General features: G+C 40.5%; 1 protein-coding gene across 1 annotated transcript in view; it reads right to left on the bottom strand.

The window, feature by feature from the left end:
• Positions 1-1,924: 1,924 nt before the first annotated feature.
• The window catches only part of CA13 (carbonic anhydrase 13), a 71,312-nt gene continuing 56,156 nt past the window's right edge, over positions 1,925-17,080 (bottom strand). Inside the window, exon 9 of the mRNA XM_042972886.1 lies at positions 1,925-2,023. The gene's annotated coding sequence lies outside the window, so the exon portion shown is untranslated. The remainder of the gene's footprint in view (positions 2,024-17,080) is intronic.

Genomic DNA, 17,080 nt, shown 5'->3' with positions numbered 1-17,080 from the left:
TACTTCCGTCAGGTTGTTTGTGGAGCTGAAATAATGGCTTTAATGCTCCTTCCAAGAACAAAATTAGAATTATTGTAGCACCATAGACATGTATTAGTAAGTGACGTCATTGGATTGGAGGGGCTACCACTGTGTTTTATACTATTGAGTTTATAAACTTTTCATGAGACATCTCTCTCCTCAAGGATTATATATCTCATAGGAAAAAAAATAGACAGGCACTGGTTTTATAAAATGTTCCCGCTAACACGGCCAGAAATGGAAGAGATTTAAGTTTATTAACCTGGGGATTTTGCACAATGCTGTTTTCAGCCTTGCAGGTTGAACTAGATAGTACAGTCAGAAAAACATACTAAGAAACAGAAAAATGGCAGTGGAGGAATCATATGTCAAAGATGACGAGCCACTTGTCATATTGAAACAAGAACAGTGCACATAAGTAGATTTGGTCAAGATGGGGATATCATAGAAGAAATGCCATTGATTTGCCCTAAAATCCATACAGTGTTAATTTGCCAACAGAACAATTGAGGAGGTATGCTAGAATTGAAAGAAGGATAGATAAAAGGGTCAGAGAGGCCCTGAGATCACAGTTCTGAAATGTAATGTATTCTTCCTGCCTCGGGCGGTTGCTCTTATTTTCTCTGAGCACACTTTGTACTGTTCATATACTCACTGTTATACACTTTAAGAATGCATTTGCTGCATATATTCAGTGTAGGCCCTAGACCACAGAGGCACAAGTGACAACACGAATTTCTAAGGGGAGTTATTAAAAGAACAGAAAGAGAGAAAGCAATAGAGTTCCCATATTGCCCTTCTTCCTAGCGCTCGTCACACTTATAATTACTGATTAATGTTTGATTCCCATGAGGTCAAGGACCTTGTTTATCATTTCACTGCTGTATTCCAACGGCTTGACATGTAGTAGGTACTTGATGAATATTTGTTCATTGATAACAGACAATTCATTTGTCAATATGGCAAGAGTGCCTTATTGTTTCTATTTTGAGTGAAATTTTGCTGTTCTTGAGGGAAGAAAAAAAGCAGATTTATGGAAACATGCAGAAAATGTCTGCCAAAATTCTAATATCATGGTAGCAAGGCTTACATGAATCGTACACTGGTTTTCTTTATTAACTTCCAAATTTTTCATATTCCCAAACTTTATATATGGAACAAGTCCACTTAAAGTAACACGACCAGCAAGAAGAGGATGGATTGGGGCACCTGGGTGGCTCATTCAGTTAAGTGGCTGACTCTTGGTTTAGGCTCAGGTCATTATCTCACAGTTCATGAGTTCAAGGTTTTTGAACTCAGGTTCTGCCCTGCCGGTGTGAAGCCTGCTTGTGATTCTCTCTCTTCCTCCTTCTCTGCCCTCCCCCACTTTCTCTCTCTCTCTTTCTCTCTCTCTCTCTCAATAAATAAACTTAAAAAAAAAAAGAAGAAGATGGATTGGAGTCAGACAATATGTGGAAGAGGAAAAACCAGCTAGCTGACAGGTTAAAGCAGCCCTCTGACCTCATTTTCTCGTGTGCTAATTAGTAATTATTTTTTTGAGACTAATCTGAGACAACAGTGATATAAAAGAATATTCTAAGGCATCAGATAGTAAAAGACCATATGGCAGAGGGGCGCATAGGTGGCTCAGTTGGTTAAGCTTCTGACTCTTGATTTCAGTTGAGGTCATGACCTCTCAGTTCATGGGTTCAAGCCCAGTGTGGTGCTCTGTGCCGACAGTGTGGAGCCTCCTTGGGTTTCTCTCTCTCCCTCTCTCTCTTTCCCTCTCCCCCTGTCTCAAAATAAATAAATATTTCTTACAACAAGAAAAGAGAAGAGAAGAGAAGAGAAGAGAAGAGAAGAGAAGAGAAGAGAAGAGAAGAACAGAACGAGGTGCAGAGTCCATATTCAATAACAACTTCACAATTCTGTTCACGAAGGGGCATGATTCTCCTGAATATTCTCAGCATCGTACTTCCCCGTCTCCACACATTCAGAAGAGTAGCATGGCATTCTGGGTCTCCTTAAAAAGAAAAAAGAGAGTTCTAAATTCTTCTTAGAGAAGACCAGCAAGATACGATTCTACAAGGTACAAATGCTGTTGGGAAGAGTAGAAGTGGAGATGGTTCAGCAATGACAAATATTGTGAGATTTATAGAAAAAAAAAGTTGCCTCCAGTTTAGATAATAAACAAGAGCAGAAAAAACGTAAAGGGCCCATTTAAAAGCAGTCCCCAAAGCACTTTACCTGAAAAAAGCTCTTCAATCATTTTCCAGTTTAGTGGGATGAAGATATTCTTTTCTTGCACACTTTCAACTTGAATAAAGAACCTAACTTCTGTCTGTGTGTAGTTTTAATTTTTTTTAATGCTTATTTATTTTTGAGAGACAGAGAGAGACAGAGCTTGGGTGGGGGAGGGGCAGAGAGCAAGGGAGACACAGAATCTGAAGCAGGCTCCAGGTTCTGAGCTGTCAGCACAGAGCCTGACTCGGGGCTGGAACTCAGAAACCTCAAGATCACGACCTGAGCTGACGTCAGATGCTTCACTGACTGAGCCATCCAGGCGCCCCTGTAGTTTCAATTTTTAAACACCTTTCCCAATCTGTGACCTGATGTTTTTAGATCTGTTATAATTCCCTTCAGGACCTTGTTAGTGGAAGCCTCTGGAAAAACAGACTTAGAGACCAAACACCTGCTCAACCCAATATTTTTCAAGAGACATTTCAGAAGTAACTTCAAAAATCAATTTCAAAAACTTACATTTCACACTATGGTGTAACATTTTGAAAATTCAGTTTTAACATTTTATTTAGATCTTAAAAATGAACATATAGATGAACTAAGAGATATTGGGCTCAGGCCTTGCGGCTCTTCATTATTGACAGCATAAATGGTATAATTAGATCATCTGGTCCTGCCAGTCTCCGTGACGCCTATAGACTGTGCAAGCCAAGTATGTGAAGTGTCAGTGTGGAAAGAGGCGATTTGGACATTTTATGAACAAAGCAACTGAAAGATTATACTCTGCTGAAATTAACTCTGAGTGAATGCCTTTGTGGTGCATTAATGTCACCACAGCATTGTTTGCTCACTTCCTGAACAAATAAGCCATCCATATGAAAAGATTTTGTCGGCAAGAGCTAAATTCTTATCTAGCAAAGTTTTTAAAAGCTGATAGTAATCACACTGAGCTCTGAATTTGGGTGGGCAAGCCTTATTGAATGCTCTGGCGTGGAAACCCTGCCCTGATAATCCCTGAGCTAAAAAAAAGATGCAGAACACAAAAGGCATCCCGACAGCGGGAACTGGCAACACTCTCCTTTTCTGTGACCAAACCAGGAAGATTCGTCATTGCTGAACCATCTCCACTTTTACTCTCCCCATCAGCATTTGCTGCCTTGTAGAATCGCATCTTGCTGGTCTTCTCTAAGAATTTAGAACTCTTTTTTTTTTTTTTGAAGGAGACCCAGAATGCCATGCTACTCTTCTGAATATGTGGAGACGGGGAGGTATGATGCTGTGGATGGTGCAGGAGAATCATGCCCCTTCGTGAACAGAATTGTGAATTTGCCACCCTCTGGCATTTTCCAGAATGTGTGGGTGGGGGGTGGGGGGTTGTAACACAGGTTTATTGAATAAAACCTGTAAAATACAAACAATCCTAATGAATGAACAAAACTTATCTGTAATCTGACTACCCAAAGACCACTATTGTGGCATGAATCTTCCAGATAGATAAACCTAGGAGGGGGGGATCGATAGATGATACTACAAGTTGAGACTATTATTTTGTGATTTGCTTGTTTTGACTGTCAATAATTTATGAACATTCTTTCATGTCAATTAATACATTTCTACAATATTTAATAGCAAAATAGTAAGTGGGTGAGCCAAATTTATTTAATAAAGCCCTTACACTTAAATATTTGTTGTCAATACATTTTTGACAGGCAAAACTTGTGGTGATCATTTGGCACAAAATGTACAATGGGTATTTGTACACTGCTTTGATTTTTTTTCTTGGTATAAATTTACAGATTATGGAAGGGTATGCATATCTTCAAGCTTCTGGTATAGAACTTCCTCTAAAGGCAGACCTGGTGTCACAGGCACGATGAAGAGTGCCCTTGCTCATCCATATGGGATCACCTTTACCATTGTTCGGGGATAATCAACCAAATGGCGGGTCTAATATTTTGATAAATATGGGACCTAATAATTTAATAAAAAGAGTTTCCAGGGGCACCTGGATGGCTTAGTCAGTTAAGTGTCTGACTTCAGCTCAGGTCATGATCTCACAGTTCGTGGATTTAAGCCCTGCATCAGGCTCTGTGCTGACAGCTCAGAGCCTGGAGCCTGCTTAGGATTCTGTGTCTCCCTCTCTCTCTCTCTGCCCTCCCCCATTCATGCTCTCTCTCTCTCTCTCTCTCTCATAAATAAATAAACATTAAAATTTTTTTTTAAAAAAAGAGAGTCTCCTTAGAAAAAAATAACACAAGGCTTTTGCTTTCTTTTGAGGGAAATTTTGGCTTTCCCAAATCCCACGGACTAACCCTACCAAACACAGCAGCCACTGGGCCACTGGGCCAATGTACTTGTGTCTGATCACCTTTTGGCAGTTGAAGGAGGCTTGAGGAAATGGGTTCCCTGTCTTTAACAGGTTTCAAGAGCTACCTCCCTGTCCTAGGGGGAACCGGGGTAGCGTGATCATCCTTCCTCAAGTGGGATGTAAGGAACCCAGTCCATCCTCTCTCTTTCTACAGTGAAGCATCAAGTCCACAGACATGACAACTTTGAAACCTGGACCTTCCAGTTATGGCTTCTATTCACAGAGCGTACCTAGTTTGCTTGCCATTTCCTTTAGCACCTTTCCCTGAATTCACCCTTGTTATCTCTCTCCCATATAATTTTTATAATCCTTTATAAACTCTATGTTTCCTCTGTGTACTCCTTTCTTGCGCTCTTTTACATTCCACACTTATTTCCCTATTGCACTAAATTCCTCCATCTATTGTTTATTCTCTGTCCAAGCCTCCTCTGAGATGACCTGGCTCCTTTTTCTTTCTTTTCTTTTTTCTTTATGTTCATTTTTATTAATTTAATCGACAGAGAGAGAGAGAGCATAAGCAAGGGAGGGGCAGAGAGAGAGTGAGGGAGAGAGAATCTCAAGCAGGCTTCGCGCTGTCAACACCAAGCCCAAAACGGGGCTCGAACTCACAAACTGTGAGATCATGACCTGTGCTGAAGTCAAGAGTCGGTCACTTAACCAACTAAGCCACCCAGGCACCCTTGACCTGGTTCTTTCTAAGAAAGGGCAAGAGCTAGAACACTCGTGTTCTAGCTTGGAGTAACTTGAAGAGCGGTAGTAAACACCTAAAAATGATTTAATACACACAAAACGGAGGGAAATTAAAACTAAGGGCTAGAAAGGATTCAACTTTTAATCCTTTTAAGTTTATTTATCTTTTTGTTTGTTTTGTGTTTTTGTTGCTGTTGTTTTTTTAAGTAGGCTCCACACTCAGGACCCTGAGATCAAGACCCAAGCTGAGATCAAGAGTCAGGCACTCAACCGACCAAGCTACTCAGGTGCCCCAAGTCTAAAAGTTTATTTATACAAACCACAAAGAGATTACACATCCCATCTTCCAGGATGATATTGGTGAGGAATGGAGAAATTGGAACTACTGAACGTTGCCAGTGGGAATGTAACATGCTGCAGCCACTATGGAAACCAGTTTGTCATCCCTCAAAAAGTTAAACCTAAAACTACCATAGATTCCAACAACTCCACCACTAGGTAATATACCCAGAAAACTGAAAGAAGAGACTCAGCAGATAACTGCATGCCAATGTTTATTGCAACATTAGTCACAACAACCAAAAGGTGGGGATAACCCAAGTATCCATCAACAAATAGGTAGGTAAGCAAAATGTGGTATATGCATGTAGTGAAATACTGTTCAGCCATACCAGGGAATGAAGTTCTGATGCAGGCTGCAAGGTGGATAAACCTTGAGAACATTATGCCAAGTACACAAATCAGACACAAAAGGAAACATATTGTATGACTTCACTATAGGAAATATCTAAATTAGACAAATTCTTAAAAACAGAAAGTAGATTAGAGGTTACCAGCCACTGAGAGGAGGGAGGAATGGGGAGTTATTGCTTAATGGTTGCAGAGTTTCTATTTGGGGTGATGAAAATGTTTTGGAAATAGACAGTGGTGATGGTTGCATAACATTGTAAATGCAATTAATGCCACTGAATTGTACACTTAAAGATGGTTTGAAATTTTATCACAATTTTTTAAAAAGCAATAATGTAATATGCCCAAAGCCATTGCATTGTACACTTTAAATGGGTGAATTGTATGGTATGTGAATTATGTCTCAATAAAACTGTTCTTTTAACTTCTTTTATAAAAATTCTCCCTCTCTGCATCTGAATTACTTTAGTTTAAGAAGTCACAAGTAGGCGCCTGGGTGGCTCAGTTGGTTGAGTGACAGACTTCAGCTCAGGTCATGATCTCAAGGTTTGTGAGTTCGAGCCCTGCGTCGGGCTCTGTGCTGAGCCTGGAGCCTGCTTCAGATTCTGTGTCTCCCTCTCTCTCTGCCCCTCCCCCACTCATTCTCTGTCTCAGAAATAAATAAGCATTTTAAAAAATTAAAAAAAAATCCTTTGAAGAAGAAGTCACAAGTAAATTTGAAACATATTAGATATTTTTTGGAATTACGTTTCAGGGGTTTCTTTTCCTTTGTCCGAGGTGCAGTTCCTGGTAGTATAGAAAAATGCCTTACCTGCACTGTGCTATATATATGTTGACTATATTTATTTACAAGAGTCCACATTCCTGTATGTAGCTGCTAAACTTACATGATTTGAATAAAACAATAGCTGATTCTAATGGTCTCCATCAGAGCTGGGCTTTCTGCTGTGAAAAGGGTAAAAGCCACTATCAATGAAGCCAAGTGGAAATCAGCTATGTAGCAGCCAAGATAACAGCGGATCTTTCCTTTTTAAAATATATTCAGAAACAGTTTAGAGAAAATAATATATATCCAGTGTTGCTCTATTCGCAGAAAACAAAACCCTACTTTTGGAGAAAATCTTTATTGTGTTTCAATACTCAAGCATATGGCATAAGACCAGGAAAGAGCATGACTCTGTCTTACAGTACAAAACCTCTGTTTTGAGGATGAGTGAGAAGCTACAAGCTACAAGGAGGTCCTTCTTCCTTCATCTATTGGATGGATCATTTAACGTCTGACTTCTAGTTTCTCTTAACTTCCTACCCACGGTTTTTCTTAGGTAAAATAGGAATAAAGAAACCAGGATAGTTGTGAAGATCAAATGAAATGTTTTCTAAAGTGTTCCATAAATCTTAGTTCTCAGCAACGAACTAGGAACATCACATGAGATTCAGCTCATGAGAATTTGTATGATCTTTTCCAGATTTCCTAGGCAGGAGCTTAAGATTTTATTTTCTCTTTATTCCAACAAAACCATTAATTCCCTCCAACTGAGCCACCCCACTGAATGGGAACTACGTGCCAGAAGGTGGCTGCCATAGAGAGCTGCAACAAGCTGTTCACTGCATCCTTCTATGAGTCAGACTCGACTCTTCTTGTCAGACATTCATAATTATTGTCACAATGCATTCCTGTATTAGTTTCCTATTGCTTCCGTAACAAACTACCACACACTTAGTGGCTTAACACAACTTAAATGTATTGTCTTACAGTTCTCCAGGTCAGAAACTCTACATGGTTCTCATGGGCTAAAATCAAATTAGCAGCAGGGTGAGTTCCTTTTTTGGCAGTTCTAGGAGTGAATCTGTTTCTTTAACTTTTCCAGCTTCCAGAGGCCACCTGCATTCCTTGGCTCATGGCCCCTTTTCTCCATCTTTACAGCTCACAGACATAAAAGTGGCCAACAGATATATGAAAAGGTGTTAATCTTTAGGGAAACGCAAGTCAAAACTGCAATGAGATAACACCTCGCATGTGTTAGGATGACTATTATAAAAAAGACAAGAAGTAAGCAACTGTTGATGAGGGTACAGAGAAAAGGGCATTTTCATGCACTGTTGATGGGAATGTATATTGGTGCAGCTAATAGAACTTTCCTCCCAAAAATTAAAAATAGAACTACCATATGATTCAGCAATCCCACTCCTAGGTATATATATCCAAAGGAAATTAAATCAGTGTCTCAGACATCATATTTTTTAAGAAGTTGTGTTAAACTTTGGGAAAGCTGGTAAGGGAGAGAAAAAAAAGACAATGCATTAAAAAGTTGAAAATAATGCCATAGAAGGATTGTTAATTGATAAATATTATTACACCGCAAAGGGCTTATCATTGCTTTGCCAAATAAAATCTTCTTTTTTAGAATTATTTTTTCAGAGATAGGGAGAGAGAGCACAAGCAAGGGAGAAGAGCAGAGGGACAGAGAATCTTAAGCAGGCTCTATGCTCAGTGCGGATCCTGACATGGGGCTCCAACTCAGAACTGTGAGATCATGACCTGAGCCAAAATTAAGAGTCAGACACTCAACTGACTGAGCCACCCAGGTGCCCCAATAAAATCCTCTTAATAAATTCTGTCATTGCTTTGCTAAAAATCTTAACAAACTCTTTTTTTTTTTAATTTTTTTTAATGTTTATTTATTTTTGAGACAGAGACAGACAGAACATGAGCAGGGGAGGGGCAGAGAGAGAGGGAGACACAGAATCTGAAGCAGGCTCCAGGCTCTGAGCTGTCAGCACAGAGCCCAATGTGGGGCTCGAACTCACGAACTGTGAGATCATGACCTGAGCTAAAGTCGGACACTTAACCGACTGAGCCTCCCAGGCGCCCCAACAAACTCCTCTTAATAAACATCCTATATCTAGAAGTTGTACATTTCCACAACTGGAGCTCATACTCACTCCCATGCCCCATGGGAAGCACACCTCCTCCTCCAGTAAAACTGACACTAATTTCCATGGTAACTTCAGGAGCACACACCTTACAGGCTATATCATGATATGATAAATTCACTACTGTATTATCTTCCATAATCTTCAAAAAGACTCATTTCTAAGAGATAAGTAAATAAAACTAATAAAACAGGTAAGAAAATTATAAAATGTCTTTAGGAGCCCTTACTATTCTAGAACATCAGCTCAGATGCCATGCCGGTATTAACTGAGCCATTTGCTGGAAAGATAGGCTTCCAAAATAAGATCTGGTTGATAGGGCCCATTCTAGTTTCACTTTTTTAAAAAGTTTATTTACTTATTTTGAAAAAGAGTGAGAGAGAGTGTGAACAGGGGAGAGGCAGAGAGAGAGGGAGAGAGAATCCCAAGCAGCCTCCCACTGTCAGTGTGGAGCCCCACCCAGAGCTCTATCCCATGATCCATGAGATCACGACCTGAGCTGAAATCAAGAGCCAGACGCTTAACTGATCAAGCCACCCAGGAGCCCCTATTTTCGTTTGGTTTTTTGAATGATTAGATGTCCTCCTGTTTGGAGGCAAGGGCTGAATGACTTTACCTCTTGGTGTCCCTGTCAGTCCTGTGATCCTACGCGGCTGGATTTTCCTCCTTGTCTAGTGGAAGAACAATCGTTGTCTCTGCACAAGTCCTTTTATAGTAACCCCTGACCTTTACAAAATGCCAGTTCACTATCTCAGGTTGTCCCCTTTATATGTCATGGTTCATTAATAACTGGGACTCCTTGTCTCACTTGGCCACACAAGAGGAAGACTACATAGCAAATCCTCACTCCAAGTTTGTGTCACAGGCTTACACTGAAATTAAAGATTGATGCAAGACTCTCTTCTGGTTATGTTATTAAACTCTTTATCTTTTCACTTTCTAGAAGGCTGAGGGTATTTGTGGAGACACCATTGCTCTGCTGCTAGTGCTATGGATTCCGGGAAGGGCAGAGTCCCAGCAGGTTCTGGTGGTGAAGGAAGTAGCCTCTCTCTCTGTATTTCTAATGCCACAGCTCGTCTCCCCAGAAGTATGGTCCACCGTGGAGGGGGAGGGGAAGCTGCCTGTGGCAGAAAAGGAAGAATCTAAACTCCCGGTACAGCCAGCAGAAACACCCAGGATTGCACCTTTGCTGGCAAAGATCAGAATTACTCTTAAATATATCTTTTCCGAATAGTACAGACCAGAAATTAGATATAATTATATAGTTTTGCTACTCATACTCTTAAAATGCCACTATCCACTGTAATATCATAGAGGAAAACACATCAATATTAAGAATGTTTTTTATTTTACAAAATAAATAAACAAATATAATTCTTGCTTATTTGCCTATCTCCCTTAGAAGACTGTGGGCCCCTTCAGATCAGAAACAATGTCTTCTTCAATGGGTACCATTGCATACCACAATGGCTGGCACATAGTAGGGACTCAGTAAAAGATGGTTGAATAAACAAATAATATATATTGGTAAACAATCATTACTTACTTTTTTATTGATTTACTAGTGACTATAACCTATTTATAAATAGATGAATTTGTTCAGAAATATTAAAAAAGCATCTATTATGTTTCTGACACTCTGTTAGTCTGGGGATAAAAACATGAAACAGAGGGATGTCTGGGTGACTCAGTCGGTTAAGCATCCAGCTCTTGACTTCAGCTCAGGACATGATCTCACAGTCTGTGAGTTTGAGCCCCACATCAGGCTCTGCACTGGCAATGCAGAGCCTGCTTGGGATTCTCTCTCTCTCCCTCTCTCTCTGCCCCTCCCCGGCTCATGTGCTCTCTCTCTCTCTCAAATAAATAAAATAAACTTTAAAAAAGACATGAAATAGATACATTAAAAAAAGTAAGTCCTAGAGATCCAATGCACAATATAGTGAGTATAACAAACAATATTGCTTCATAATTATAAAACTTACAAAGAGAGTAGATCTTAATTACCCCCACCATAAAAAAGAAATGACAATTATGTAAAATGATAGATGTGCAAATTATCACTACACTGGCAATCATATCACAATATTTAAAGGTATCAAACTAACATGTTTTACATCCTAAATTTACACAATGTTGTATATCAAATATATTTTAATAAAATTACTTTGAAATTTTTAAAAAACCATGAAATACAGCTGCAGTCTGCTAGTTGTGAAAGAGACAAATACAAAGAACTGTATTATAAGGTGAACAGTACTATGAACAAAGTACATCAGAGCAGAGCTCTACATCAGAACCCAGCAAAGAGAGATTGGTCAGAGAAGGATTCAGAGAGTAGGCTACATTTGCGCTGGCTATTAAAGGACAAAGAAATAGAGCAAGGAATTTAATGGGAAAGAAGAAAGGGTGAACAAGAACAGAGCTTGCTTAGAGGATGGCAAGGATGTCTGGAGAGACGAGAACACAGTGGGGCCAGCCAGTAAATGGCAAGAAGTGGGGCCGGAAAGGGGGTGGAGGCCAAGAGCACAAGTTCTTGAATGCAGGAACTCTTGATTGCCTGGGCTCTACTCTGTCGGCAGTGTAAACCCCATCAAGGTATATGGCCAGAAAAGAACATCACCAGCTCTATCTTGGAGAGATGATTTGTACAGTGGTAAGACAGTGGGACTGAAGGCAGGAAAGCTGGGGGGTATGGCCTGAACTAGGACAGTGGGTATGAGGAAGCGCTCCAGCTTCCAAACACCGTCATACTGCACACACAATTTCTAGGTTCGTGGATTTGAGTGTGAATGTGTGAGGTCCGGTAGTCTGTGGCCTCATTAATCCAATCTCTCCTGTCAAACTTAAAATGAACTTTTCTAAAAGTTGCAAAAAAGCAAACACATGACTTTTAATAGTTAAAGTCCTGGCATCTCTTTGGACACATACTTAATAAAGAAAGTTTTCGTCCTTGTTTGCTCCAACCTTAATGTTGGCATCTGCGTGACACCGTAAACTGAATCTCTCTGCTTTATGAGAAGAGAGATTAGCATCATAGGGCAGAGTGTGACATTCTTCAACCATTTGCCACCACTCTGAAATGAGTAATGTCATGTGGAGGTGAGAACATGGCACCCTTGCTCTTAGTCATCTCTGCTGAGCTTGGAGCAGAAATGCCACTTGGAGTGTTTATGTATTTGACCCAGGAAAATAAATGCGTGCTTAGGATGGAAAGCAAACTTTACCCTTCATATTACAAAATACATTGTAAATTACTGCAAATCTGTGATTTACAAGCATGGAATTACACCCAGTTTATCTGATTCCTTCAATTTTCTGCCACATTATTCAATTTATAAAAAGTAAAACAGATTAGGGGCGCCTGGGTGGCTCAGTCGGCTAAGCGCCTGACTTCGGCTCGGGTCATGATCTCGTGGTTCATGAGTTCGAGCCCCGCGTCTGGCTCTGTGCGGACAGCTCAGAGCCTTGAGCCTGCTTCGGATTCTGTGTCTCCCCCTCTCTTCCCCTCCCTTTCTCTCTCTCTCAAAAATAAATAAGCATTAAAAAAATTTTTTTAAGGTAAAACAAATTATCAAAACTTTACAAGACCCAGATGCACTAAAGATTCTTTTTTTTTAATCCCTAAAAGGCAAAATAGTCAACAGTTGTTATTGGTGTGGAAATGAGAACATGAGTGATTTCTTTTCTTTATTTTCCTTGTCTTTAATAAATGGTATTTCAAAGATACTCTTTGCATGTGTTAAACACATTACATTTTCCCAATAGAGCCTTGTGAATGAGCAGCACCAATTACATTCTGCCCTATCTGACTTTCAGAGGTAAGACTTCTTCCGGGGAAGTCACTTCGCCAAGTCAGGGTCCCTCAAGATTCCAGGAGAACCAAGATCTCCCACCTTTCCTGCGGTCCCTACATAACCCTTTGTAAATGGCACATTCTTCTACTTCAGTAGAAAGGAACTCAGAGAAACACAGTTTCCTCAGGGAGCTGACTTCGGTGCTGCCAATACAGCTCGGTCATATTTAACTTAACTTGCAGTTTGTTTCAGGTTTGGTTTTTGTTGTTGTTGTTTTGTTTTTCCAAAGCTGTTACTTTCGGTTTGTGGGCAAAGGGCAAGGGTGCTCACGCACCCTTGGCACCGCAAAGTGCCTTCCACAGGGCATCTTGGTAATGCTGCATAAAATGCTTATAAACGTCCATGTGCTTTCAGCCTTCACCAACTCCAGGAAATACAAGAAAACAAAAGAGGGGAAACTACAAAGACGTCTGTTCGTATCAAGAGGAAAATAACAAGTCATGGAGATAACCTAAGTGTTCAACAATAGAGGAATTAAAAACTCTGATGTAGTTTATGATATTTAAACTTTGTTTAGACAAGACAGTGAGACCCTGTCATCGTTGAAACATTACTCATAAGCTATAAATGTGTCAGTGGATTTAAAATATTTTCAAGAGCAACCACTTCAGGTGAGGCGGGAAAAAGGGGTAGGACTGAGTCGTGCTCGTTTGTGCCCTGACCCCCTATACGCTGCAAAGTGGCCCCAAACCACCTCTGAGAAATTCACAGGGCACCGTGAGACAATGTGAAAGCTACTGTGGCATCATTTCTGTTGTCACTAAGAATGCAGCCATACAAACAAAATGAGACCGTGTGTGTAAGGTGAGGTTAAATGGGAAGAGTGGAACACAGGCATACCACACACACATACATGCACACAACTGTATCAGTGTGTAATTAAGAAGATTGGAAAGATGGTGGAGACATGAACATAATTGGCCTTATCTCTCCAGGCTGTTTTACAAACTTACATCTCTACTTAGTAGAAACGTGTTTTATCAAAGTCATGATTAGCACTAATGCTTTAGGCAATTAACCTGGCCTTTCTCAGCATTCCCATCTGTAAAATGGGAATAATTACAGTATTTGTGCTGTGGGGTTACTGTGAGCCTCAGATGAGTTGTGTACAGGGCTCACAACAGTGCCTTAACAAATTCTAGCTGTCATTAGGAATATTATCATTCCACACACCCAGTTGTAAACGTTTTTGACGTAAAGAGAGAAAAATTCAGATTTAGCCACCTGCCCATCTCCTTGATCTTTTTCTCAGTCCAGTAAACACCCACTACACTGGCTATAGAGGCTGTCCTGAGCTAAGACTCTCTGCAGCTGTAGAAAAATCCTAGAAAACAGTGGCTAGGAGTGCATGTAGGCCCCCATACCCCTACTTCCTAAATACTTGATAAAAACAGCACTTTGCTTTTCAAACCTGTAATGTGATTAACAAAATCATCACACCAGAAGTGTCATTCTTCTCACATATATACGGAATTCAGAAATTTTTACTTTAGGCTGTATATTTTCATTTAATCTGATGTTCTATATGTGCACAAATCAGAGAAGGTACTTTTAAAAAGGCCCCAAAATTTAAGTTCATTGATCAAATCTTGAATGGGAAGGAAAGATCCATATCTGCCCGGATGTTACCTGTCATCTAAATACAGGGCCCATAGGAAGCTGTTTGCTAACATCCCCTCCCCACCTCCTCAACCAAGCCTCCCATTTCTGAGGGAGGTGTTTCAGACTTCAATCAAAGTAGCAACTTCTTAAATACAGAAATAGCATTTAGTTTTGTCTTAACTTCAATCGGTTAATCAGCAAACCCTACTGGGTTCCTTGCTATCTAAACACGTTGATTAAAGCTTTACAAGTTTTCTAAAGCTGACTCACTTTTAACTCGATATTTAAAGAAACGCTTTCAGGCTGATGTTTTCAAGAAGCAATCTCCCAATCCCCCAAGCTTTTTTTTTTTTTCCTTTAGAACTTTTTAAAATTTCCATTTGGAAAGTACTATTCGTCAGCGACATCTAGTGTCTGGAGTCTAAAAGGAATTTGGAACTACTAGATTGTTCTTACTTGTATCTCCTTCATTGACAGACCGTGTTCATTCAAATAATACATTTATTGAGTATGCCAAGACCTGTTGTAATTCCTTCAAGTGCCTCATCTCACCTAAGATGCACAAAACATTTTATGTCGATACTAATCTGTGTGTGTGTGTGTGTGTGTGTGTGTGTGTGTGTGAATTAGAAAAGTAAGACATGGAGAAGTGAAGACACTTCCCCTTACTCACAAGCCATTGCACTTCATCCTCCTTTTTCCTGATCAGAATCAGGACTTCCGGAGGTGCCTGGGTGGCTCAGTTGGTTAAGCATCCGACTTCGGCTCAGGTCATGATCTCACAGTTTGTGGGTTCAAGCCCAGCGTCAGGCTCTGTGCTGACAGCTCAGAGCCTGGAGTCTGCTTCAGAGTCCTCTCTCTGGACTGGAGTCCTCTGGAGTCCTCTCTCTCTGCCCCTCTTCCATTCACATTCTGTCTCTCCCTTTCTCTCAAAAATAAATAAATGTTAAAAACATTTTAAAAAAACCCAGAATCAGTACTTCCTTCAGGGACACTGCCCTTAACCTCTAAAAATATGCCAGAAAAGAGGGCTCAGATTTGGCCTTGATGATTCAGTTGTGAGAGGGTAGGACCAGAAATCCCAAAGGCTTCTCAAAAAGAGAAAGATGTACCTTTGAGAAAAGATAAAGAAAAAAATTACTTTTTTCTTATATGAGAAAGCAGTAACCTGATTTCTCTAGAATCCTAAAGCTAGAAAAATCCCATTCATGCTCTCATAACTTCTTTTTTGAATAAAATATGTTTTTGAATTCCCCTCATTGTAGGAATGGCCTCTGAGGAGGGGAGGTGTGGGGGTGGCAGATGGTCATATAGGGGATCTAAGGGAAGAAAGCCAGACTGAGCAAGTCAGTAGATTGTCCGAAGCCAGAAGCTCAGTCTTCACTCAACAGAAAATGAAGATTGAAGAAAGAATACCAGTGGGTCTCCTAACCCCACCACGAGTCTCAACAAGAATGAGACATGCTGAAGAGGACAGGATGGTGAAAATGACACAGAGATGTTTGTAAGTAAGTCTCTGATAACAAAGCTTTTAATAAATAAGTCCTCGATATCTGCTGATAGATCTTAAGCATTGCTTGAAGACCTCAATCAAGTTCATCCCTTTTGCAAAGAAAGACAACAGTCACAGATGAGACTCAATGGAATTTGAAAACATAGAAAAGGATGACATATTTATAGAAGTGAAGAGCAACCCAGTATCAAAGCAGCCTTGACTTCAGGAAATTTACATGCAAACTTGCTTCCACCTTGGGCCACTTCCCCTGATTTTGTGCTTAATAGAGGTAGACGGGGCGCCTGGGAGACTTAGTTAAGAGTCCAACTCTTGGTTTCGGCTGAAGTCACGATCTCGTGGTTTGTGAGTTCAAGCCCCACATTGGGCTCCGTGCTGACAGTGCAGAGCCTGCTTGACATTCTCTCTCTCTTCCTCTCTCTCTGAACCTCCCCTGCTCACTGTCTCTGTCTCTTTCTGAAAAATAAATAAATAAACTTAAAAAAAAAAAAGGTAGGAAACACAGAGTAGGCACAAAAATGTTTACTATTAATGAATACTTCCTGAGGCTTCTCTCCCCTGGCAGGGGCACAAACAGAGCCCAGTGGAATCTGTATGGTGCCCAGAGGATTAAGCAATACCCTGAGCTGGTGTCAAAGATGCTCCCAGAGGTCATGGTGGCTAGGAGATGCACCTGGGGGAGGAGAGAAAAGAGAGGACAGAACACAATAGAAGAAAGGACACTATAAGCTAACCTGACTTATCCATGAACACCAATGAGACACTCCCTGGAAGAACTTAGAAGTAAAGGATAAGTGGGAGCCTTTGGAAGGGACTGGAATCTGGCACCAGCAGAGGAAGTAAAGAATGATAATGTGCTAGAGGCCGATGGTGTCTGGTCTGGCACTGGCCAGTCCACTCCCCAGAAGGCAAATCAGCTTTTCTTTTCCAACAACACCACCTGGTGGTTAACAGAAGGAATAACCCTCTGCTTTTTAACCCCTTCCTTTTTCGCCCTTTAGAGAGATTATGCTCACATAAATTTTTCTTCCTAAAGTTTCTTTAATGCCTATTAAAATAGTCTTTCTTCCTCTGCATTTTCTCCCTTTCAAACACCGTTCACTGGGAGAACATCGTTCTCCTCATCATCCTCTCCCGTGCTGCTTTTCTCTTAGTGTGTGTCTCACTCAGCAGTGTTTTGGAAGATAA

The sequence above is a fragment of the Panthera tigris genome, chromosome F2 (genome assembly GCF_018350195.1).
Source record: "Panthera tigris isolate Pti1 chromosome F2, P.tigris_Pti1_mat1.1, whole genome shotgun sequence".
Taxonomy (NCBI): domain Eukaryota; kingdom Metazoa; phylum Chordata; class Mammalia; order Carnivora; family Felidae; genus Panthera; species Panthera tigris.
The sequence above is the reverse complement of the archived record's forward strand: the minus strand, read 5'-3'. Positions and strand labels throughout refer to the sequence as shown.